This window comes from Aulonocara stuartgranti (assembly GCF_965226115.1).
Source record: "Aulonocara stuartgranti genome assembly, chromosome: 23".
In the NCBI taxonomy this organism is placed as follows: domain Eukaryota; kingdom Metazoa; phylum Chordata; class Actinopteri; order Cichliformes; family Cichlidae; genus Aulonocara; species Aulonocara stuartgranti.
Window position 1 is genome coordinate 38,598,793 of NC_138958.1, and position 26,013 is coordinate 38,624,805.

The 26,013-nt window shown below is 38.2% G+C and overlaps 1 protein-coding gene across 2 annotated transcripts in view; it reads left to right on the forward strand.

Annotated features, from left to right (window-relative positions):
• The first annotated feature begins 4,205 nt into the window (after positions 1-4,205).
• The window catches only part of LOC309701084 (interleukin-1 receptor accessory protein-like 1-B), a 343,032-nt gene continuing 321,224 nt past the window's right edge, over positions 4,206-26,013 (forward strand). For both annotated transcript variants that reach the window (XM_082525081.1, XM_082525082.1), the window contains exon 1: positions 4,206-4,294. The gene's annotated coding sequence lies outside the window, so the exon portion shown is untranslated. The remainder of the gene's footprint in view (positions 4,295-26,013) is intronic.

Here is a 26,013-nt window from a genome sequence, read left to right on the forward strand (position 1 = left end):
CCTCTGTGAATGGTAACCTTAGTTTCCTGTTCTTAGCTGTGGCCGGTGTGGTTTTCTGCTGCTGAAGCCCATCTGCTTCAAGGTTCAATATGTTATTGTCATGTTTGCTGTGTAGCAGGCAGGAGATTGGACCCAAATGCAGGACTCTCAGGACACAGAGGGATGAACTAAAGGAGGAAGCTTGTGCTGTGAAAAACTCGAATACAGGACACAAAAAACAAAGCATAATGGTAAAAATGGTAAATGGCCTGTATTTATATAGCGCTTTTCTAGTCCCTAAGGACCCCAAAGCGCTTTACATATCCAGTCATCCACCCATTCACACACTGGTGATGGTAAGCTACATTGTAGCCACAGCCACCCTGGGGCGCACTGACAGAGGCGAGGCTGCCGGACACTGGCGCCACCAGGCCCTCTGACCACCACCAGTAGGCAACGGGTGAAGTGTCTTGCCCAAGGACACAACGACCGAGACTGTCCAAGCTGGGGCTCGAACCGGCAACCTTCCGATTACAAGGCGAACTCCCAACTCTTGAGCCACAATAACTAGAAGCTAGCAAACTAAGGTCTAAGGAAACTATAAACTAGGAGCTATGGAAACTCGGAACACGGATCGAACACACAGCACTAAAGGAGGCACGACATGACAACTAGCATGGAAGACTGAGGACTAAAATACACGGGCAGTATAACGAGAGGATGGCGAACAGGTGGAAACACAGCTGGGACTAAACAGACATAAAGAGACAGGAGGAAGCAAAATTAGATGCCTTTACGTAGGATAAGGAGTATCAAAATAAAACAGGAAGCATGAGACATAAGCAGACTTGACACGAGACGTGGAAACATGACAGGCTCAGAACCAAGCACACAACACTAAGTGAGGAGAACGGGAAAACCAAACCTTCACTAGAGACAAGACACCAGGAATACAGGAGACAGTTATACACTCAGAGATGCTCTTCTGCAAACCTTGTTTGTAATGAGTGGCTATTTAAGTTACTGCTGCACGCCTATCAGCTCCAAGCAGCTTGACCGTTTGACCACTGGATATTTTCTCATTTTTGGACCAATTCCTATAAAGCCAGTGACATTAAAGATTGTACATGTGATCCTATAAGAAGAAACTGAACGTACTCCTTTTAAAGTATTCCGCTTCAAGATATGATTGAGATTTTGCTGCTTTTTATTTACTGGAAATATTTTACTTTGTTGAAAGGATTCACTAGTCTGAGAGTTTTTTTAATAAAGAATTTTGTTCAAAAATGCACAAAAAAAACTTCAGATTTTGACTTTAAACAAGTCTCTCAAAGTTTCGCAGCAGTTTCTGATTCCATGTTTTTGAAATAAAAGTTTTATAAACAGAGTTGTATTTTCATGTAGCTTATCATTTAATACAAACACCTGACAAGTATTTCCATCAGTAGATGTGTCATTGGAGCAGTTTAAAGCTTCATACCGATGCTATCAAGAGGAACTGTATTTTGAGAGACTTGGAAACCAGCTCTGCTTTGTGCTCTGTGAAGTTTTTGAGTTTGTGAACTGGGATTTGATCATTATCCTTAAAGCTATTTAACTTGTAGATGAGCAAAACTGAACATCCCAAACGTAGTAAGGAGAAATTTAACGAGTTTACATTACGACTCATAAGAGAGATGAAAAATATGTCCATTGAGTCTTTGGTTTATCTGCGAAATTATTGTATCACCAGTCCACTGATATTCCAGGCTCTCACCCAAATCCTCACATTGGCAGCAAACAATCAACCCTCTCTAGACACTAAGTCCTCAAAGTTGCACACTAACCGGTTGAGTTGAGGGCATTTGCGGACGCAAACCTCGAATAGAAGTTGGGTGAATCAATGCAGTGTTTGTCCACTTCTTCGCTCATTAAGGAGCCTCTATTCACATCAGGATCTGGATATGACAAAGAAAGCTCACAAGTGCACACTTTCAGTCCGAGAAGGGTGGTTTTTCTCCTCCTCAAAGCCCTCCCCTCATCGAAATTCGCCTCACAGAAGTGCAGTGCCAGAGGCCAAAGTCTTGACAGGGGTAGCCCAGTGAGGGGGAAATCAAACGAGTCCCTTTTTTTTTCTGACTGCCTGGCCGACAGGGAGGCCTGCTTACCTACAAGTCCTTAATCTGAATCCCACCCTTGCAGTTCTGGAAGGATGGCGGGGTAGCTCTACTGTCTATTCATCATCTTTAGTGATTCAGGGTTTTGTCTGTTACCCGTTTGGATTGGAGTGAATCCTTGGTTATTCATAAATACCAGTAATACCTGAGCTGCACAGATGGAAATCCTTTCAGGCTTTTCAGCAGACTTGTCACATTCATCTCAGTTTACTGTTAATATTGAGCAGCAGAAAGATGGTGATAAATATTGATACAGTGGAATGAATACTGATGTCAGATGTAGATATATCACATTGTGATAAAAACTGAGACATCTCTTTATATATTTTGTTGTATTTAAAAGTGCGTTTTTAATAGTCAGTGTAATGAAAACTGGAAACATGATTGCCTACAGAAGTCTACCAGAAGCAGACCAGGAAAAAATAACTGGCTTGGTGGTAATAGGCACAGCATGTATAGCCCCTTCTGCTGGAAATGAAGATATGGTTTGTGTTAGGTCATGCGTAGCTACTCTGCATAATTATCCAAGATTTCGGCAAAGATTTCTGTCTTTAACCATTTTAAATTATTCTGCATTACCAGTCTTACAGTCGTGGATATAAATTCCCTAAAAAGGAAAAAAGAAGCAGAGGACTTTTACTTCTTCATCCTTTTGCAAAAACTGTAAAGTCAAAATCTACTTTTCAAAGTTTGAAATCATTTCCTCATGACAGGCTCTGATTTTCTGACATGCTTCTCTAAATTCACAGGAAATATACTCTCATTTTAGGTTGCAGAGAAATGAGCTGTGTTAATATTCTTTTTGCATTTTTTCTTAAATATTCATGTGGACATAATATTCACTAATTTTCCCCATATCATGGTGGTCATTTAATCAGCTACCAACGACCAATATTAGACACTAATATTACACATTTGCCCTTCAGTGACTTGCTAAAGACAGCATTTTTATAGTGCATTTCAGAGCTTTTCTGTTATTTCCATTGGGCGGCAGTGCGTCTATCCTCAAACTTGAGCTTCACTGCATTACCCGTCTGCCTGCGCACTCTACTCACAGCATAAGCCGGCGAAAAAAGTACTCTCTCCACATTTGTGTTTGTTTGTCGAAGCAGGCGCATAATGAGGATGATTATCCTCCCGTGCGTATTTTGGTGAGCTTCTGCCAGTGCGCCATGTGGAGGATGAGGACTCCAGAGGACCGCAGGTCTGAGAGAAAGCAAATGTCAAGGCAGACAAAATAAGAGAAAATAAGAGTTGTTCTTCAAAATAAAAGCAACTCTGGGGAAAGGGAAAGAGTGTCGAACTTGCTCTCGATCACAATAACGAGGAAAGAGGGGAAGAAATGGGCAGAGGGTGCAGTTCCACCGGATCTGTGCTACTTCTTATTAATGTAAATACACTGTGACACAGTGTATGGAGCTTTTAGCTACACCCCACAATTCTTACTTAGACCCACGTGGGTCATTCAGCCAGCCCTTCTTCTTTTTTTAACCGCCAGTGCGCGCTCGACTTTTATGTTGAAGGGAAATCTCGTCGTGTCCTGTGCTGCTTGGGTTCAATTGTCCTCACTTGACGCATCTGGTGTCGGTACAGCGGCACTGAGAGAGAGAGAGAGAGAGAGAGAGAGAGAGGAGGCTTCTGGTGTGCCTTTTTTCTGCACATCACTTTGGAAATTCGCTCTCGCGCAGTCGTGCTTAAAGCTGAAAGCTCACCTGCCGGGCTTCCGTGGCCGTGAGCCGCCGTGCAGCTGATTTAACAGGATAACCAGACTAATTGCCTCTCCCGATCTTGCCCTTGATTGATTTCCGTCGAACATTCTTCCAATCACTGTCATGATTTTCTTCTTTCCTGCTGTTTGAAAGCGACCGGCTGCAGGTGTTTTTGTTTTTTCTTTTCTTTTTTTGGTTTTATTTTTGCGCTCCAATTTGCGCCAGCGAGGACTGGCAATATGTAATTTGGGGACAGACACTGCGTTTTTCTTTTTTTTCTTTTTGGAGAAGTGGACTATCTCTCTCCTGGAATTCCTTATTGTATTCTATTTTTTTTAAACCCTTTCTGCTTTACTCTGTCGACCGGAGCAGATTCGGATACACCGTGATGGTGTGGGGCTATTAGAACTAACCACAAAGTGTACGCCATCATTTGGAAACTGCTTGTTGGTAAGTTAAATGCAATTGTTTCTTTGGCCAAAGTTGGACCATGCTGCCCCCCGTGGATCTGTTTAAACCCACGATTCGTTTTTGTCACTGACATTTTCATGTTCTGTGCGCGCACACGATCCTCCTGACTATCTACCACCTTTAATAAACGGAATCCCAACACGCAGCGCTTAAATGCGCATTTTTGGATAGAACGCATTTGTCCCGCTGTTACGCGTAAATCCCAGAGGCTCCTTTTTTTTATTTTATTTTATTTTTTTTATCTTTAGAGCCTCCTCTGTTGTGTGGAGCTGTTCACGGCTGCAGTACGGCAGTAGAAGTGGACCGCTGAAAGTCTTCTTCTGTATCCTTCATTCAAAACGTAACTATCCGAGCGGATTAGTCCGTCAGCGCACACCAACTGTTCTTTTTACGCATTCTTCTTCTCTCTCTTTTCCCCTCCTCCTTCTCGACGTTAATTGTGTAACACTGTGCGCATTTGCACATCTCTCCGGTGCGTCAGCATGCGTGCGTGTTTTGTGTACGTGCGCCTGTGAAAGTAAGAGAGCACGATCGTGTGTTGGTGGAGGGGGGAAATAACGTGTGCCAGAGTGAGGAGGGATGGGAGTAGAACCCAGCCGTAGTTATATTTCACATTATTTCTGCTGAGTGGTTGCTTGGCAAGTCAGCTCTCTCTGTGCTTCTCCTCCTTTTGCCTGCTTCCCTCCTCTGGGTGGATGGATGATGGTTTATGGTTGTCCAGATGAATGTCTGAAGCTCCAGTCTGGCTCTGACCAGAGTGGAGCTGGTCGTGGTGGTTTGGCTTTTACCCACTGAACATATTTGAGAATCAGGAAAGTGATACTGATGTAAAAGTTAGAACAGATGCTGGCGTAAAAAAAGAAATGCATAAAATCCGTACTCCCTCATCACTCCCTACACATGAGTGACAGAAGGCTCTGTAGCCTTACAAGCTGTATGTCACCATTTTTTCCCCATCAAGTAACAACTGCTGCAGCCATGCTTTTTTTTCTTTTTCTTTTTCTTTTTTTGCAAAACCATAGCACGCCATAGCCCGCAGGCAGTGAAATCCTTACTTCCAGACAGCTCCTCAGTCTTGCAAAGGCATTTTCTAATTCTGTTAACAGCATCATTGCTTGCTCCAAAACCTCCTTGCATCATGATTTGTTCATAATCTTTCCCCTTCAGTTTCTCCTAAACGCTCTGGCACATGTCTTCCTTTGCCTTGTGGTATTATTTTATTATTATTATTTTTAAATCCCGACATATCGGGTTAATCTTGACCATGAGCGCAACCGGTAGCACATGAATTAATAGGTAAGTGGCAGCAGCCACTTAACAGAAGCCCTGCAGCTACATATTGAGCTGAGTCAAGTGCTTTCACACCGAAATTGATTTAGACGGAGATTATGTCATCCAGCGTTAGCACTTTTTTCTCCTTTTTTAAAAAAAATGCTGGTCAAGTTTACCCAGCAGCACTGAACTCCTCTTCTGACGAATCAAGTGTAGCTTTAAAGGATATGGTAATGAAGTGATTGAAGATGTTGTTTTCATTACTTGGAATCCTTCATCAGGGCTGAATTACCAGGTCAACCGATTCAAGGTGCACAGACAACAGCGAACACGAGTTTTTCAGTACAAATAATTGGATTTACATCCCACTCATTCATAAAAATGAACCTTTAACATGTTTAATTATCTTATCTAACATTTTTAACCCTTATCCTGCAAGTACCACCCATCTAGCAATAAAACGAGGTAAAACGAGCCCCAACATGCATTTTGAAATGCCACCTGATCCCATTTAGCTTCCCCTTCTCTCTCTGCTCGACAGGAGAATCTGAAACCATTACAACTTTTTCCCCCCTCCCTTGATTGATACTTTTAATTTTCAAGGAGCTGTCACCGAGGCCTATTGGCCTTGGCTTTGCAATCAAGAGGCAGACAGTCAAAGGCTTTCAAATGAAAGAGTTCATTAATGCGGTGGGAAATAAGAGTTGTCTCACTGTAGAGTATTGGCTCTGTGGTAAGACTGATTGGAGCAATTGATGAGGATTTGTGAGCAGGAATGCTGGTGTGGAAGCTGAGAGTGGGCCACCTCAATCATGGCTGCTAAATGACATTAATAGGACTCAAGGGGAAATGGAAATACTGAGAGGCGATCCAGCTTGCGTATTTATGCCCGCGTGCGACTGTGCGCATACGTTCAAATATCACAGCTGGAGCTCAAACAACCTTCCATTCCTGCTAAAGTTATTAGCTGCTGTGGAATCCAAGAAGATGTGGGCTACATGCATAACAGACGAGCCCTCGGTTAAATCTTTCTCAAAATCCAATTCCCCTCGAGATGAGATTCCTCTTTCCCCGCGCCTTGTTCCATTTTCCGTCGCAATCATTGGGCATCGATCTGATTCAGAGCTATTTATTTTTGTTGCTGCCGTCACGTCGTGAATTGACAAGTATGGTAGATCAGGTAGATAACAGAGTGTCTGGGCATGGTGCTTCGCCCATTTCAAGAAGAATCATGACTTGTGACTACAAGAGAAAATCTGCCTTTGAAGCAGTTAGATGTGGCTAATTTGGTTTGTGAACTTGAGGGACAGTAAAAACTGGTAGTATCTACTTTACATATAAAGGCCTTAAAGTATCTCTATATAATGTAATAACTCTATATGATGTCTCCTCTTTCCATAATGGAAATTATTTGGAGATACTTGATTTCCTTGTTTGGAAATTTTTTCTGAAACCATGGAGCTTTTTGCAGATTAATTCAACTAATGTGCTTAGAAAGAAATCAGCCACGAGAGCTAGTATCTGTAATTTTATTGCAGTATCGAGGCCAAATATATTGGTTTCATGCACAACGGCTTGATTAATATGTTAGTTAATTAGTATATTCGTTAAACAGAGATAAAATTAGAGCATGCAGTGACAGTCACCGGTTCTCAGCGATGAAGGTTTGCAGTGCGAATGAGGTCATAGCAGCTTGGAGATGGACTGCGGCATCATCAGAACTCCCATTGACCTTATATTGTCTTTTTAGACCTTTTATACCCCAAATAGTTGTGATTTTGACTGTGTCTGTGCTTGATAAATACAGTCACTGGAAGCCTTAAGATTTGTTCATTGCTCGGTTCTACTTGTGGGTGGGCTTCAATCAAATAAACATCTTCCTTAGAATAACAGCAGAGTGACTGGTTGAGAAAAAAACTTTTTTTTAACATGTTTTACTAATTTTGTAAATGGGAAGTTCATTAAAGGGGGCATATTATCGGTTTCCTTAACTTCTGTAATCTCAGCCAGAGGATCAGATTTCCGACTGCTCTAAATGCTCATTTTAAGACAGTTTTTAATACTCTTGGCTCTGTATGATGTCAGAGAGAGTGCATCTACCTAATACACTAATCTCAGGCGCACAATTTGGGCTGTTTAAACCCTAGAGACCGTTTTTGCACTGGTGGATGGCATTGCGCACCGAAAGTGGTGTTACATCTGGTGGTGAAGTCGAGCTAAGATGTCGTTTTAGATCATAGGTGTCAAACTCTGGCCCGCGGGCCAAATTTGGTCCGCAGCCTAATTACATTTGGCCCGCGAAGCCATACCAAATTACTATCAGAGCTGGCCTACTGGTATTATACAGCTAATATATATATTGTTTAGTATTAAGCTTTGCTTGTTCGATATTCAGTTTTTCAGCAAAACGTGTTTGAGTCCATAAGAAAAGATTCATTCTTATATCTGGAGGAATAAATATGTTTCAATAAATATTAACGTTAGCCCGCGACTTTGTTTCAGTTTTGAATTTTGGCCCACTGTGTATTTGAGTTTGACACCCCTGTTTTAGATGCTCTTACGTAGATTCAACCTTTGTAACATCATGTGTATAGTTGTGTCAGTTGTTACTGCCACTGCAATGATGTATCAGCGCAGAATCTTAAATTCAACTCAAAAGGAGACTTTCTGGCGAAAACCTCCACAACAAAAAAACCTCTTCAATTTCTTTTCTTCCAGTTTTGATGTCTTCTACTCTTGTACTTGGTGACTGACACCTATCATTTGGCAGAATACTGCAGTGAGCACGTGCTCAGCGCCACTATAAATGGCAGCATGGCTGTGCAACCACCATTAAAATGGTCCCTATAAGTGGTGAGGAGTGGGAGCTACAAAGGCCTGCTATAGACAGTTAGAACTGAGGGGTGGCATCAAGGCCCAGTATTAGAGAAAGATCTAATACTTTTAAATGTTATTCATGCAGACCTGCTTGAGTGCAACCCAAGAATGAAAAATAATGAGCTGGAAATGAGGATGACAGGTTTTGATGGGTTCCAGCTTATTATGTAGTGATGTAGTTTGGTGCCCTTGGTTTGGATCATAATAGTTGATGCTGGAAAATTAGTGAGCAGAATTTCTTGGTTTTATACTTGAAATCTGCAAATCCAAATCTTTTGATTTGTGAAATTTTACAGAGTAACTGTTTACTACTTACTGTAATTTAAAAAAAACCCAAAACACTGTCCTACGACATAATATTTGTCATCACCTGGCTGGTGGATCGCAGTTCTGCTACATCTGTTCTGGAGCACAGCAGTCCATGGTTGGCATCATTTTATACGGTTGAGTAACCGTCATCATGTAGGTTACGCGAGGCCAGATCAAAGAGTTTGACAGAAGTAGTGTGCAGTGCTCTCGTTTTTGTCTCCAAATAGTTTTCATGCAAAGAAAATCACCCTTTGAGTCCACAGTCGCATGAGGATGGCAGACCAGGCTGTATGGAAAAATAAATGGTCTTCAGAATTGGGTCCCGCATTCACTTCATGGCAGTTGAGCCCTGGGCGCGCCCTTTCCTGCTGTTACTCAGCAGAGAGGTGTCATAAACAATGGACTTGCTTGCAAATCATTTTCATGGCCACCCATTTTTTTCTTTTTTAGACCTTTATCTGAATGCCTTCATGTGTGGATGTGAATTGAGCTGAGTGTCTGCCTCTGCCATGCTAGCTTTATTTACTTTCTGCATTTCGAACAGAAAAATGCCTCAATAAAAGGATGGTAATGGCATCATCTCTAGCTGTCTCTTTGCATTGCTCTTAAAAAAAATCCCACACATATACACAGGCTGTCCTGCATTTGTGTGCTTCTATCAATGGTGGTGGGGGCGGAATCAAAGAATAAAGCTGACCCGAATCAAATGAAATCTGAAAGTGTTTATTTCCCCATTTGTTACAGCAGAAAATAAAAGAACTTGGGGTCAGCCACAGTGTAGCATGCCCCCGAGCTAAAATGTTGTGCTGGTCAATTGTTACATGGGTAAAATGGAAAGGAGGCAGCGAAATAGTCGTGTTGCACTTTCTCTGATGAAACAGCCATCCGAGGCGTGATCAGTTACCTCAATATACGGTATTTTTCTTTGCTAGAGGCAACTGACGTCGAAAATGAATGTTTTTCCCCCCACTTTTTAATCAGCACTAGAATGAGAAGCCTATTGCTATAAGCAAGAGAACAGAATTATCATTTTCATCCTTTCTTTTCAGCCCCACTGTCATCGCGCCATGTCTGGAGGTGATCCTCTGAGACCCATCCAGCCTAGAAAGATGAAGTTGATGTGTTTTAGATAGCTTTTAGCGAGATGTGGATAGAGGATGGAAATTGCATGCCAAGGGAAGCAAAATGAGCAATTTTTCCTCCCATTTCCCTTCGTCTCTTCATAGGATCTGTGCTTACTCATTCATGAAGGCTTTGTTGTGACACTCCATACATTGGTGTGGCGATAAAAACAAAAAAGTCGTACAGGATGCCAGTTGGGAGGAGAAAAAAAGGAAGCCAGGCTGCATTATTTTGCAGGATAAATGCATACCAGAAGAGAAATGGCTCTTTAATGTTATCAAAACACTATCACAACTAGCAATCTGTATTCACATTTTGACCTGCACTCTAAGTGGCTGGTGTCGAGATATTCAGAGCATTTTTACAAACCAATTTAGGACGGTCTCAGCAACAGCAGCAACGAAAGAAAATACTCATGCTATAATATACAGCAGCTACTCGAGTGGGAGCCGTGGCCTATTTGCATACTCCGTGTAAATGCACACATGGCTACCCCTCGGTAGGAACGCTGAGAGTGTTTGCGCCAAATTCTCCCCTCTGAGCCAGGCGGGAGCTTAAATAGAACAGCTACGTCTAGGGATTAACAGTGAGTGAAATCAAGGAGCGCTTCATTAGCAGTTCTTCATTAGCCACTTCACATGAGACCCGGGGCAACATTGTATTTACAGCTAATTTTAAACCGATATGTCAAGCTGAGGGCAACACGTGCGCGGTGAACTTTCTTCGGATCAATTCGGGTGTTTTTAGCTTTGTGTTGAGGTTATTCATTTTTAAGTGTAAAATTCCAGCGCTACAATGTTGTTACATTAAACATCATGATGTGATATTACACCTGCCGCTGAGCTCACAACATGGCATTCATACTATTAATTAAACCACTGAGTGTTTGTTATATAAAAGTAATTAAAGGATCGGGTTAAACTGGGTCAAACCCACTGGAGCTGAGTTCCTGACATGCCAGAGATCAGCTCTGTTTCCTTCATTATTTTACCATTACAAAGCCACTCGTACCACAACAAACAAATACAGAATGTCACCCGATTTTTGGGGGGATTTCTTTTTTAAAACACCTCTAGTTACTCAGATGTGTGTGACTATCAATCCAGTGCTGTGCAAACGTCTTCATTTCTTTGTATTTTGCTAGGAAAATAGGAATCAGTGTTACTGTGTTGAGGCAAAAACACAGTTTTTGTAATTGTAATGAGCTTGAACGTCAATATTTGGTATGACCACCTTTATTCCATAACACAGGTTGAACTGAAAGAAGCTTTCTTGTCATTTCTTTAAGTAGTCTTCAGGAATAGTTTTTGGGTTTCAGTCCAGTTCTTGTGTAATTTGCAATACCTCAACCTGTCCCGTTTCCCATGTTTCAGAAATGCTTTTGAATTTTCATAAGGACCCATGTACTGTGAGCAGTAAATGGATCAACTGAAGGGCTAGATGCACATCCTTGGTCCTGTCTCAGGTCTTTGCTGGATTTTGTCCTGACGCTGTCAATCCGTGTTATCGTCTTTTGCATCGTTCATAGATTCAACTAAAGTAAATGGGAACATAAGATGTGTTTTTGCAACAGGCAACTAATAACAAAGTGCATAAAGATGATATTTAAATTTAATTCTGTGCTAAGTTGTCTGTCATGTGTAGACATATCAATGATTCATTGAGTTAAGTGTCTGTTTTATGCTTGAATGAATCATAGATCTAGGTTAAGTGGCTTAACAAACAACAAACATTCCTCTGAAAATGATCAGGCACAAAGACTGAGCTGAAAGTGAGTAGAAAAGCAGCTAATGGCCAAAGAAAAACTTTGAAAGACCTTCAGAAAGCCTGGAAAACCATTTTTAAGACCACCAAAAAAGACAAGACAGTTTGGCTTCTTGGAAGCAAAATATAAAGAAATCGGGGATGACTCAAGACTCTCGTACGTTACTGTACTTCAGATTGATTATTTAAATCATCGGACTTTGTGTTGGGATCTTACAGAATTTTATCTGTCTCGATGATGTTCTGCACAGCAAACAACTGAGCTGTTAGAAATTCATGTTTTCAGTGAAAACACTGGGAACAAAGCAGTCATGCTGACGACGAATCCTGCACCAGCAGGGCTGTTTTTTTTCTCCTTCCTTTTTTTCTGGTATATTAAGTGGGTTATTACAGGGAGTTTTCCTGTTATGCTGCTTAAATGCAATATTTGCAGTACTTTCATTACTGCGAGCACAGAACTCATCTAATCACTGAAGTGAATAAAAAAATAAAGCTACAGAAAATCTGTCTAATAATGAAAACACAATTAATTACACTGAACCCATAATTTGCTGCACTGATTCTTTGTTGGGTCAGTGCAAAGATTCATTTTCTTCTACTTATGTATGACAGTATTATCAGTGTTTCCCAAACCATCAATTGTATGTAGATGTTAATTAAAAAATACGACAAAAAAAGCAAATCACGAAATATAAATGAGTAGAAATGATTGGTTTATGTAGGTTGGCCTTTTTCCTTAAAAGTAATTAAGAATACACTTACACTCAAGTAAAATATATTATCATCTGATAATTTGGCACGTCTGACTCTGAGATTTTAACGCCGTGGAATTTTTCTTTGTAACTTGTAAATTGGTGTTTAGAGACTGTGTCTGAAACGGCGTCTTTGTTATTCTGGACAATGCACATCCACAGAACACAATGTGTGTAATTTTTAGTGGACCTACTTTCTTTTAAAGAATTAGCCCCCACTTTCACTGTGTGCAGTGGGTCCTTGAGCATCAAGCCCACTAGACTAGGGTTCCCCTTTCTCACAAATCCCAATGTAACCCCTGCTGAAAGGGTAATTTCACACACAGCCAGAGTTAATGTTGAGTCAAAAACTGCAGTGCGCGTGCGTGCATGCGTGTGTGTGTGTGTGTGTGTGTGTGTGTCTTACACATACAGGTAAGAAGATGAAACTCAATCCATGAAATCCAGGTTTAGTATTATTTGAGGCTGAAGGCTTATCACATGGCTTACAGTATAAAGTGCTTTGTAACAAATGAAAGAGTTATTCAACTCTATTGTAGCTTCTATTTTTTGGCCTCCATAGTGTTATGTGTCCAGGTTCTCAGTTTCCATTCTCATGAATACTTTGGGGGAATTTCTTAACATTTTGCATGAATGTCCCCATGAAGCCAAGGATGAACTTAGCCACTGACCACTATTAAATGATAAGGTTATAGTAACCTCCCATATCGCACATTCATATGTAAATACTGACAAAATGTGTCACATACATCTGTGACAAGAGCTGTCCAGAGAATCTTCTTCTTGTTGTGTCCACAGTGTAACCTTAGAGTGTCACCAATCATAGTAGGGACAGTTTCTTTTGTTTTCCTACAACAAACTATTCATAGCCATATGAAGTTTGATGGCCAATCTCAGAATACCTCCACGTGAGTTATTATATACAGTGAGACTTATTGTATTTTTAAAATATTGTGCTTCTTGGTTTTGGTTGGATGTTTTGAGGGGTTTTTTCTTAACCAGTGAAAGAATTCTGCAATCTTCCAGGGTCTTTCAGGTCTTTTGGTCCTGCCTTATTTCTATGAATGCAACAGATGGTTGCATCGCTTTTTACCTCATACTGATTGCTCAAGGGAACATCTAACAGTTCAACACTTGAAACGAACTCCACATCCAGGCCTCACCGGGAGATGAAACTCGTCAGTCAGTTGTTCAGTTAATTTTGAGCTTCTCAAAACAGTGGACTGTGTATGGTGCCAATTCCTAGTCAATGCTATAGTTTTGTTAAACCTCTTGAATGAAAGTTTGAAGTCTTTACTGAAATTGCGTATTGAATGCACGATTTTAAAATTCACTGTGACGGGCCCTAGAGGTAACATTAAAAAAGGGGGAAAAAAAACCCCATCGTTATCCAAAAACGTATGAATCTGATTGTATAAAACTGGCAGATTTCTGATTACCTTAATTTAAGGTAATGACCTTATCTCCTTAGAATGAAAATATTTTTATTGCACACAATATGTAGCACTTAATGAAAGTTAAAGTGCTAATTAAGTCAGTTGAAATGTTGTGAGGGGGGTTTCACTTTTTTAACTGAACAAAAGTTATAGAACTGTGATTAAACCAAGTCACACAGCATGCATAATAATTGGAAGTCCTGCCAAATGCCCTTCACTATTGGTGCTACAAAATTAATGGACAAGAACAACAAGTTTGATCCATCCATCTATTTGCTTCCGCTTATCCTTTTTCAGGGTCGGGGGGCGCTGGAGCCTTGGAGTGAGAGGCAGGGTACACCCTGGGCCGGACAGGTCGCCAGTCTGTCACAGGGCAACAAATAAAAACTGATTTGGGATTATTAAAAACAGACATTGTAACATGCTATATGTTACAATGTCTGTTTTTAAAATCTTTCTCAGCATTTTGTGACATTAATAAAATATGTGTTAGTATTGACCACTTTGCATGAAATAGCAATCGTACTATCCTCAGTTTGATTGCTATGCAAATATTACACATTTTCATGACACAATAACATACCTCCAATACATGTAGTACTTTCTGGCAAAAGATGAGCCAAGCGAAGCTGCAATGTTGCACAGCTCAGCACTTTCTCCTCTAATGTTGATGTCAGCAAGGCTTAAATAATAGTTGGTGCAAGGAAGGTATACTAAGCTAATTTTCAAGTTACCTCTTATGATTTTCTCAGTGTTCTTGCATGTACTACTGTATTATGTGAGGTCTGAAATTTAAAAACAATCATTAATTGGTATTTACAGTTAAACCCAATCCAGTTGTAGCTGTGGCTGGGCAGCATCATCTATATATCTGAACAAAACAATTGCAGTAATAATCTGGTCCCCAGGTTGGCTAATGATAGTCATAATTTTATGCTGCAAAGGCCATCTGTTGCATTAAAGCTGTTTGGGGGGGGTGGATTACTGGAGCCAGAGCTGTGCTCTTTTTCCCGAATCCTGGACAAGACCCACAGAGACCAGCTCTCAACAGGGTTCTTGATTTATGGGCCACTTTGCAAGAAGGGCCTGGGGACGCAGCACTCCTTGTCCTCCGATATTGAATCTCGGCTGCCTAGCATGGAGATGTGGGTCGTCTGTTATGGTGTGAAAGCTTATTTGCATTGTGCCGCTCAGCTCTCAGTGGTAGCTACAGCATGTCTGCTCGCCTTAGCTCTTAAGTTTATTTTTGCTCTCGGGGCTGTTTGTTTCAGATGCGAGAGGGACATTTTTAGAGAAAGGTGCACTCAAGACAAATTGCTTTCACGTTTGGGTTTGTGTGGTTATATATGATACGAACTTATATGAAAATAAACATTTGCTGAGCACCAGTCCCCGAAGGTGTCTGCATTGCTATACATTTAACCATTAAAGCAGACATACTGTATACTGACTATTCTAATCAAATAATTTCAAAGCCACGTGCGGTGTATCTTCACATCAATTATTATCCTTTGCACGGTGCATCCGTCAACGATGAAAGTCAAAGTACTTTCAAGCAGTACACAGCCTCTATACACAGTCAGATCAATTGGCTGTACAATTTGAAACACATTCTTTGCTAGAAGAAAGACTTTGATTATTTGTTCAAAGGCTTTGTTTTGTTTTCTTGCTGTTGGCTGGATTGTGCTCTGCTTTTGGCTCAAGTTGATTCTTCCGACTGACTGATTTGATTTAAAAAAGCTGAAAGATAAATGTTTAGCAGCCTTAATGATTATAGTTGCTGTAGGGTAGGCATTTATTAACTTGTGTTAATAGTCTGACAATCCTCTTTCATTCCCCTTTAAATAAGCCTATGGTTCTGCTGCTTAGACGAGACAATTCCACTGAAGTGATTTGGCAAACTACAGAATCTGCCGAGGCATTAGTTGCCATTTTAGTTCTTCTTTTTTACATATGTATTGGTTAAGAACACTTACATCTCATTGATTGCTATTAATATTTCTCTTTAATCTGTAAAACTCTGCTCCAAAGATGTGCTGTAGTAGAACTATGTAGTGGCATCGTTTTCATGATGTAAAATGTGCAGTACGTTTTCTTTTTTTCCTTTTAGCTTAAAGTCAGGGCAGCTTGAAGAACTAAGACTTTGATGCTTTCCAATGAATAGCATTAACATACTGTAGAGTTAGCTAGAGACTCATCGGTTCAGCAGCAGATCAGTCTCAGTGTCACAGATTTAAATTTAGGTGCTGAGTAAAAATGTGTGTTCAAGGTTGTGTGTGAGGGAGATAAAGAAGAAGCGTTTCAGCCTGCGAATATCTAATCGCTGCTATGGGAAGTTTCCACCTAAGCTTGAGGAATTTTCATGTTATTTAGCATTTCTCTGAAGTACACGTGTTTCTATAGTTAGACATGGCTAAAGTTAAACTTCAGATAACCCCGCAGCATAAGGTTTTCGCGGGTTGTTCGGAAGAAGCGACTGTCGCAAGCTGCCCTTTGAGGCGAATCTCAAATTTATAACTGGATTTTATTACACGTAATTCTGGCAACGAGCTAATCCAAGTCAATTGAAAGAGAGAATCTCACATAGAATCAGAATCAGAATCAGAATACTTTATTGATCCCTGGGGGAAATTATTTTTTGTTACAGTGCTCCATTTTAAACCAACATTAAGACAAGACAGACAATACGCTAACTAAGAATAGTACAATATATACATATATATACATACATACATACATACATACATAAGTCACTCATAAATAAATAGTTGGAAAAGAAACATGTGTAGCTGTAGCAGCAAACAGTGTGTTAAGAGGATGCGTTGTACAGGGAGATGGCCACAGGCAGGAATGATTTCCTGTGTCGTTCAGTGGTGCTTTTCGGTAATCTCAGTCTCTCACTGAACGAGCTCCTGTGACTGACCAGCATGTCATGGAGTGGGTGGGAGGTGTTATCCAACATTGTCTTTATCTTGGACAGCATCCGCCTCTCCGACACCACCTTGAGGGAGTCCAGCTCCATCCCCACAACATTGCTGGCCTTACGGATCAGTTTATTAAGTCTGTTGGCATCTGCGACCCTCAGCCTGCTCCCCCAGCATGCAACAGCATAGAGGATCGCACTGGCCACCACAGACTCATAGAAAATCCTCAGCATTTTCTGGCAGATGTTGAAGGACCTCAGTCGCCTCAAAAAATAGAGACGACTCTGGCCCTTCCTGTAAAGTGCTGTGGTGTTTTTAGCCCAGTCCAGTTTATTGTCAATGTGTACTCCAAGGTATTTATAGTCCTCCACAATGTCAACACTGACCCCCTGGATTGAAACAGGGGTCAAGTGTTTCCTGGTCTTCCTGAAGTCCACGATCAGTTCCTTGGTCTTTGCCACGTTGAGCTGCAGATGATTCTGCTCACACCACGTGACAAAGGAGTCGACCACAGCCCGGTACTCTGTCTCATCATCCCTGCTGATGCATCCAACCACCGCAGAGTCATCAGAAAACTTCTGAAGATGGCAGGTCTCTGTGCAGTGGCTGAAGTCTGTGGTGTAGAGGGTGAAGAGGAAGGGGGAGAGGACAGTCCCCTGTGGTGCCCCTGTGTTGCTAATCTGCTCTGAGGCTGGACTCACTTGTATGTTCTAGGCTTCGCTGCTCTCGTTTCTCATTCAATTTGAAAGGCAGTTTGTCAAGCATTGCCAGACTGAATTGCGGATCCGTTGCTTTGCTGTGCACTCTTTGTGATGAGGTGGCTAATGTTCCTTATCATGACATCAAAATGGAGAAGCTGAGAAGTGAATAATTACCTTGTTTTATATGAAGCTACCCAAACTCATGCTAGCTTGAGTAGCTGCATATATAAAACTATTGAAGCTAGCATGGATAGTTTTATATTTTAACTGAAGGTCCTTCAGCTTCTTTCGTGGCTCGGTTGTGAAGCCTTATCAAGTGATGAGTACAAGTTATTTGGTTGTTGCTCATTACTTTGTAGTTGGTAATTGTTTGCAGGGCTGTCAAAAGACTTGAATTTGAACTTGATATCTCTATCAGTGAAAATCCTCAGTAAAATAGGCTGCCACTGTTTGTCTCTAGTTGCTGGAATTTGAATGAAAAGAACTGGATTAGTAGGAAAACAATGGATTTTGAACGAAAACAACAGAATTAGAATGACAACAACGGAATTTGAATGAAAACACAGGAATTTGAAGAAGAACAACCGAATTTGAATGAGAAAAACAGAATTAGAATGAGAACAACGGAATTTGAATGAAAACAACAGAATTAGAATGACAACAACGGATTTTGAACTAAATTAACAGAATTAGACTGAAAATAACAAAATTTGAATGAAAAACCAGGATTAGAATGACAAGAATGGAATTTGAATGAAAACAACGGCTTTTGAACAAAAACAACAGAATTAGAATGACAACAACGGAATTAGAATGAAAATAACAAAATTTGAATGAAAAACCAGGATTAGAATGACAAGAATGGAATTTGAATGAAAACAACGGCTTTTGAATGAAAACAACGGAATTTGAATGACAAGAACGGAATTTGAATGAAAACACAGGAATTTGAAGAAGAACAACTGAATTTGAATGAAAAAACAGGATTAGAATGACAACAACGGAATTTAAATGAAAAGAACTCGATTAGAAGGAAAACAACGGATTTTGAACTAAATTAACAGAATTAGAATGAAAATAACAAAATTTGAATGAAAAACCAGGATTAGAATGACAAGAATGGAATTTGAATGAAAACACAGGAATTTGAAGAAGAACAACTGAATTTGAATGAAAAAACAGGATTAGAATGACAACAACGGAATTTGAATGAAAAGAACTCGATTAGAAGGAAAACAACGGCTTTTGAACAAAAACAACAGAATTAGAATGACAACAACGGATTTTGAACTAAATTAACAGAATTAGACTGAAAATAACAAAATTTGAATGAAAAACCAGGATTAGAATGACAAGAATGGAATTTGAATGAAAACAACGGCTTTTGAACAAAAACAACAGAATTAGAATGACAACAACGGAATTAGAATGAAAATAACAAAATTTGAATGAAAAACCAGGATTAGAATGACAAGAATGGAATTTGAATGAAAACAACGGCTTTTGAATGAAAACAACGGAATTTGAATGACAAGAACGGAATTTGAATGAAAACACAGGAATTTGAAGAAGAACAACTGAATTTGAATGAAAAAACAGGATTAGAATGACAACAACGGAATTTAAATGAAAAGAACTCGATTAGAAGGAAAACAACGGATTTTGAACTAAATTAACAGAATTAGAATGAAAATAACAAAATTTGAATGAAAAACCAGGATTAGAATGACAAGAATGGAATTTGAATGAAAACACAGGAATTTGAAGAAGAACAACTGAATTTGAATGAAAAAACAGGATTAGAATGACAACAACGGAATTTGAATGAAAAGAACTCGATTAGAAGGAAAACAACGGCTTTTGAACAAAAACAACAGAATTAGAATGACAACAACGGATTTTGAACTAAATTAACAGAATTAGACTGAAAATAACAAAATTTGAATGAAAAACCAGGATTAGAATGACAAGAATGGAATTTGAATGAAAACAACGGCTTTTGAACAAAAACAACAGAATTAGAATGACAACAACGGAATTAGAATGAAAATAACAAAATTTGAATGAAAAACCAGGATTAGAATGACAAGAATGGAATTTGAATGAAAACAACGGCTTTTGAATGAAAACAACGGAATTTGAATGACAAGAACGGAATTTGAATGAAAACACAGGAATTTGAAGAAGAACAACTGAATTTGAATGAAAAAACAGGATTAGAATGACAACAACGGAATTTAAATGAAAAGAACTCGATTAGAAGGAAAACAACGGATTTTGAACTAAATTAACAGAATTAGAATGAAAATAACAAAATTTGAATGAAAAACCAGGATTAGAATGACAAGAATGGAATTTGAATGAAAACACAGGAATTTGAAGAAGAACAACTGAATTTGAATGAAAAAACAGGATTAGAATGACAACAACGGAATTTGAATGAAAAGAACTCGATTAGAAGGAAAACAACGGCTTTTGAACAAAAACAACAGAATTAGAATGACAACAACGGATTTTGAACTAAATTAACAGAATTAGACTGAAAATAACAAAATTTGAATGAAAAACCAGGATTAGAATGACAAGAATGGAATTTGAATGAAAACAACGGCTTTTGAACAAAAACAACAGAATTAGAATGACAAGAACGGATTTTGAACTAAATTAACAGAATTAGAATGAAAATAACAAAATTTGAATGAAAAACCAGGATTAGAATGACAAGAATGGAATTTGAATGAAAACAACGGCTTTTGAACAAAAACAACAGAATTAGAATGACAAGAACGGATTTTGAACTAAATTAACAGAATTAGAATGAAAATAACAAAATTTGAATGAAAAACCAGGATTAGAATGACAAGAATGGAATTTGAATGAAAAGAACTCGATTAGAAGGAAAACAACGGCTTTTGAACAAAAACAACAGAATTAGAATGACAACAACGGATTTTGAACTAAATTAACAGAATTAGACTGAAAATAACAAAATTTGAATGAAAAACCAGGATTAGAATGACAAGAATGGAATTTGAATGAAAACAACGGCTTTTGAATGAAAACAACTCGATTAGAAGGAAAACACAGGAATTTGAAGAAGAACAACTGAATTTGAATGAAAAAACAGGATTAGAATGACAACAACGGAATTTGAATGAAAAGAACTCGATTAGAAGGAAAACAACGGCTTTTGAACAAAAACAACAGAATTAGAATGACAACAACGGATTTTGAACTAAATTAACAGAATTAGAATGAAAATAACAAAATTTGAATGAAAAACCAGGATTAGAATGACAAGAATGGAATTTGAATGAAAACAACGGCTTTTGAACAAAAACAACAGAATTAGAATGACAAGAACGGATTTTGAACTAAATTAACAGAATTAGAATGAAAATAACAAAATTTGAATGAAAAACCAGGATTAGAATGACAAGAATGGAATTTGAATGAAAACACAGGAATTTGAAGAAGAACAACTGAATTTGAATGAAAAAACAGGATTAGAATGACAACAACGGAATTTGAATGAAAAGAACTCGATTAGAAGGAAAACAACGGCTTTTGAACAAAAACAACAGAATTAGAATGACAACAACGGATTTTGAACTAAATTAACAGAATTAGACTGAAAATAACAAAATTTGAATGAAAAACCAGGATTAGAATGACAAGAATGGAATTTGAATGAAAACAACGGCTTTTGAACAAAAACAACAGAATTAGAATGACAACAACGGAATTAGAATGAAAATAACAAAATTTGAATGAAAAACCAGGATTAGAATGACAAGAATGGAATTTGAATGAAAACAACGGCTTTTGAATGAAAACAACGGAATTTGAATGACAAGAACGGAATTTGAATGAAAACACAGGAATTTGAAGAAGAACAACTGAATTTGAATGAAAAAACAGGATTAGAATGACAACAACGGAATTTAAATGAAAAGAACTCGATTAGAAGGAAAACAACGGATTTTGAACTAAATTAACAGAATTAGAATGAAAATAACAAAATTTGAATGAAAAACCAGGATTAGAATGACAAGAATGGAATTTGAATGAAAAGAACTCGATTAGAAGGAAAACAACGGCTTTTGAACAAAAACAACAGAATTAGAATGACAACAACGGATTTTGAACTAAATTAACAGAATTAGACTGAAAATAACAAAATTTGAATGAAAAACCAGGATTAGAATGACAAGAATGGAATTTGAATGAAAACAACGGCTTTTGAATGAAAACAACTCGATTAGAAGGAAAACACAGGAATTTGAAGAAGAACAACTGAATTTGAATGAAAAAACAGGATTAGAATGACAACAACGGAATTTGAATGAAAAGAACTCGATTAGAAGGAAAACAACGGCTTTTGAACAAAAACAACAGAATTAGAATGACAACAACGGATTTTGAACTAAATTAACAGAATTAGAATGAAAATAACAAAATTTGAATGAAAAACCAGGATTAGAATGACAAGAATGGAATTTGAATGAAAACAACGGCTTTTGAACAAAAACAACAGAATTAGAATGACAAGAACGGATTTTGAACTAAATTAACAGAATTAGAATGAAAATAACAAAATTTGAATGAAAAACCAGGATTAGAATGACAAGAATGGAATTTGAATGAAAACACAGGAATTTGAAGAAGAACAACTGAATTTGAATGAAAAAACAGGATTAGAATGACAACAACGGAATTTGAATGAAAAGAACTCGATTAGAAGGAAAACAACGGCTTTTGAACAAAAACAACAGAATTAGAATGACAACAACGGATTTTGAACTAAATTAACAGAATTAGACTGAAAATAACAAAATTTGAATGAAAAACCAGGATTAGAATGACAAGAATGGAATTTGAATGAAAACAACGGCTTTTGAACAAAAACAACAGAATTAGAATGACAAGAACGGATTTTGAACTAAATTAACAGAATTAGAATGAAAATAACAAAATTTGAATGAAAAACCAGGATTAGAATGACAAGAATGGAATTTGAATGAAAACAACGGCTTTTGAACAAAAACAACAGAATTAGAATGACAAGAACGGATTTTGAACTAAATTAACAGAATTAGAATGAAAATAACAAAATTTGAATGAAAAACCAGGATTAGAATGACAAGAATGGAATTTGAATGAAAAGAACTCGATTAGAAGGAAAACAACGGCTTTTGAACAAAAACAACAGAATTAGAATGACAACAACGGATTTTGAACTAAATTAACAGAATTAGACTGAAAATAACAAAATTTGAATGAAAAACCAGGATTAGAATGACAAGAATGGAATTTGAATGAAAACAACGGCTTTTGAATGAAAACAACTCGATTAGAAGGAAAACACAGGAATTTGAAGAAGAACAACTGAATTTGAATGAAAAAACAGGATTAGAATGACAACAACGGAATTTGAATGAAAAGAACTCGATTAGAAGGAAAACAACGGCTTTTGAACAAAAACAACAGAATTAGAATGACAACAACGGATTTTGAACTAAATTAACAGAATTAGAATGAAAATAACAAAATTTGAATGAAAAACCAGGATTAGAATGACAAGAATGGAATTTGAATGAAAACAACGGCTTTTGAACAAAAACAACAGAATTAGAATGACAAGAACGGATTTTGAACTAAATTAACAGAATTAGAATGAAAATAACAAAATTTGAATGAAAAACCAGGATTAGAATGACAAGAATGGAATTTGAATGAAAACAATGGCTTTTGAATGAAAACAACAGAATTAGAATGACAAGAACGGAATTTGAATGAAAACACAGGAATTTGAAGAAGAACAACTGAATTTGAATGAAAAAACAGGATTAGAATGACAACAACGGAATTTGAATGAAAAGAACTCGATTAGAAGGAAAACAACGGCTTTTGAACAAAAACAACAGAATTAGAATGAAAAGAACGGAATTAGAATGAAAACACCAGAATTTGAATGAAACACAGAAATTTGAAGAAGAACAACTGAATTTGAATGAACACAACTGATTTAGAATGAAAAGAACTTAACTAGAATGAAAACAACAACATTTCAATGAAAAAACAGGATTAGAATGAAGAGAATGGAATTTGAATGAGAACAACAGAATTAGAATGACAAGAACGGAATTAGAATGAAAATAACAACATTTGAATGAAAAAACAGGATTAGAATGGAGAGAACAGAATTTGAATGACAAGAACGGAATTTGAATGAAAAGAACTGGATTAGTAGGAAAACAACGGCTTTCGAATGAAAACAACAGAATTAGAATGAAACACAGAAATTTGAATGGAAACAACATAATTAGAATGAACACAACTGATTTAGAATGAAAAGAACGGAATTTGAATGAAAACACTGGAAGTTGAAAGAAAACACCGGAAGTTGAAAGAAATCAACAAAATTTGAATGAAAACAACAGAATTAGAATGACAACAACGGATTTTGAATTAAATTAACAGAATTAGAATGAAAATGACAAAATTTGAATGAAAAAACAGGATTAGAATGGAGAGAACAGAATTTGAATGACAAGAACGGAATTTGAATGAAAGCACCGAAAACACTCTAGTCGATTTTTTCAGACTTTAAAATAAGCATAACCAATTCTAGACAAAACTATTGTGCTATCCTGTTAAATTAACACTGTCTATTAACATCACAGATGGGCAGGACTAATTTTCTTGCTGCCTAGCTCTCACATTCATATTACGGTTTAATTTTTAGCCTTAGCCGCTAGGAGCTAAGTTGATGATAACAAATGGCTAAAGTGGCTTTTGGAAAGTAGTTTCAGTTGCTCCCTTATTTCCCAAGGGGTCGTCACGTGTTTGGTTTGACGCAGACGTTACACCGGATACCCTTTCAGCCTGGTTCTGCTGGAGGTAAAAAGAAGTTTTTTTTCTTCCCACTGTCACCAAGTGCTTGCTCATAGGAGGGTTGTCTGATTGTTGGGGTTTTCTTTGTATTGTTATAGAATCTTTTTCTTGCAATATAAAGTGCCTTGAGGTGACTATTACTGTGACTTGGCTCTATATAAATAAAATTGAATTGAATTGGCTGTGACCCTGCCTCTCTGTAGCAGTACTGTATGAAGTTATGTGTAAGTTGGAGGAGGTGAAGATGACACTGTTTGTGCTGATACTAGTCCAGCTGTAACATTTGCTTTTGATTAATATCAGAGGATAAGTTTGATAAGTTCTAGCTGGTCGTGCCAAGTTCTAGTTTAAATAACCCTCTCACATACACTGTTCTATATCAATCAGCGGTATCCTTCCCACTTATAGTCACTCACCTCAGAGTTGGGTGAACTTAGGAGCAGCCCACTTCATGTTGCCAGTTGTCGTTACAAGTGACTTGATTTAATTGCCATTCCATGGTCTGTCACCGCATCCTTCTCTTCCTGGGGGGATGCTCATTAAGAATAAAGAATGAGCCAGATGCTAACTGGCAATTGTTCTAATAGTATAAAGGGGGCACTTTACCTTAAGCAATGTACCGCGGTAACATCTGGGAGTCCTTACAGCACGTTTACAAGAAAAGTCTGCTTTGAGGGTGGTAGCGTTGTTTCAAAGAGTGCTTAATGATCTGCAATGTAGCAAAAGAGAAGCATCATCAGTATTAATTTACCAGTCTGTGAATCATCACTGTAATATTTTGTTATAAATCAATATCCATCAGAGTTCATTTAAAACTTTTAGACAGCTTGAAAAGCAGCAACAAACAACTCTTTGACAGTCTGGACAGGTGTCTCTGTTTTGATAAATCAACATCTATTAACGCTGTAAAATTTAGTGGTGAGATGTTGTATAGAGAGTTATTGAGATAACTCAGTTAGACTGATGTTAATTACTTTCATAAACTAGGGATATTCTAAATATAAAGCCAGTGTTACCTGCCATTAACATCTCTGTTTACTGCTTGGCACCATCTCATGACGCCTCTCATGGTCGCCTTCCAAGAACCCTCAACCTCTCCTCTGCTTTCACGTCTTCTTCTCGGTAGCTCCCGAAGGATCTCGCTTTAGCCTTGCCCTGGAATATCCAAAGAGAGTTTCATTCATTTAATGTCATAGTTATTTCCTTGACAGCCAGGCGGGATAAAGAATCTAGTTAGCAGTCAGCTCAGGGACTGGGACTAAGACTTGGACATGACTGCAAAGACAGTTTGTATGTGTGCCTGTGTGTGTATGTTTGTGTGTGTCCTTAGATTCCCTTGCAACTGTTTTTCTACCTGATGGTTCACTAAAAACTCCTAAGACCAAAAACTGTATAGTGCATCAGTCACATTTGACCCATTTTGCAACCACAGCTATCCCCATCTTATACCCTTTAGATGGAATGCAGTTTTAAGGCACTTGAACTTTTCTGACCTAGAAGCTACATATACTGTCTATGCTAGGACCCTACTCATGCAGGCCTATAATCTGATCAGTGAACCTCTTGAACCTCTTGGCAACCACCAGTGGCTAGGAACAAATATGTGATATGTAAGAAATTGACAAGGGGTTGCTGGAGATTGAA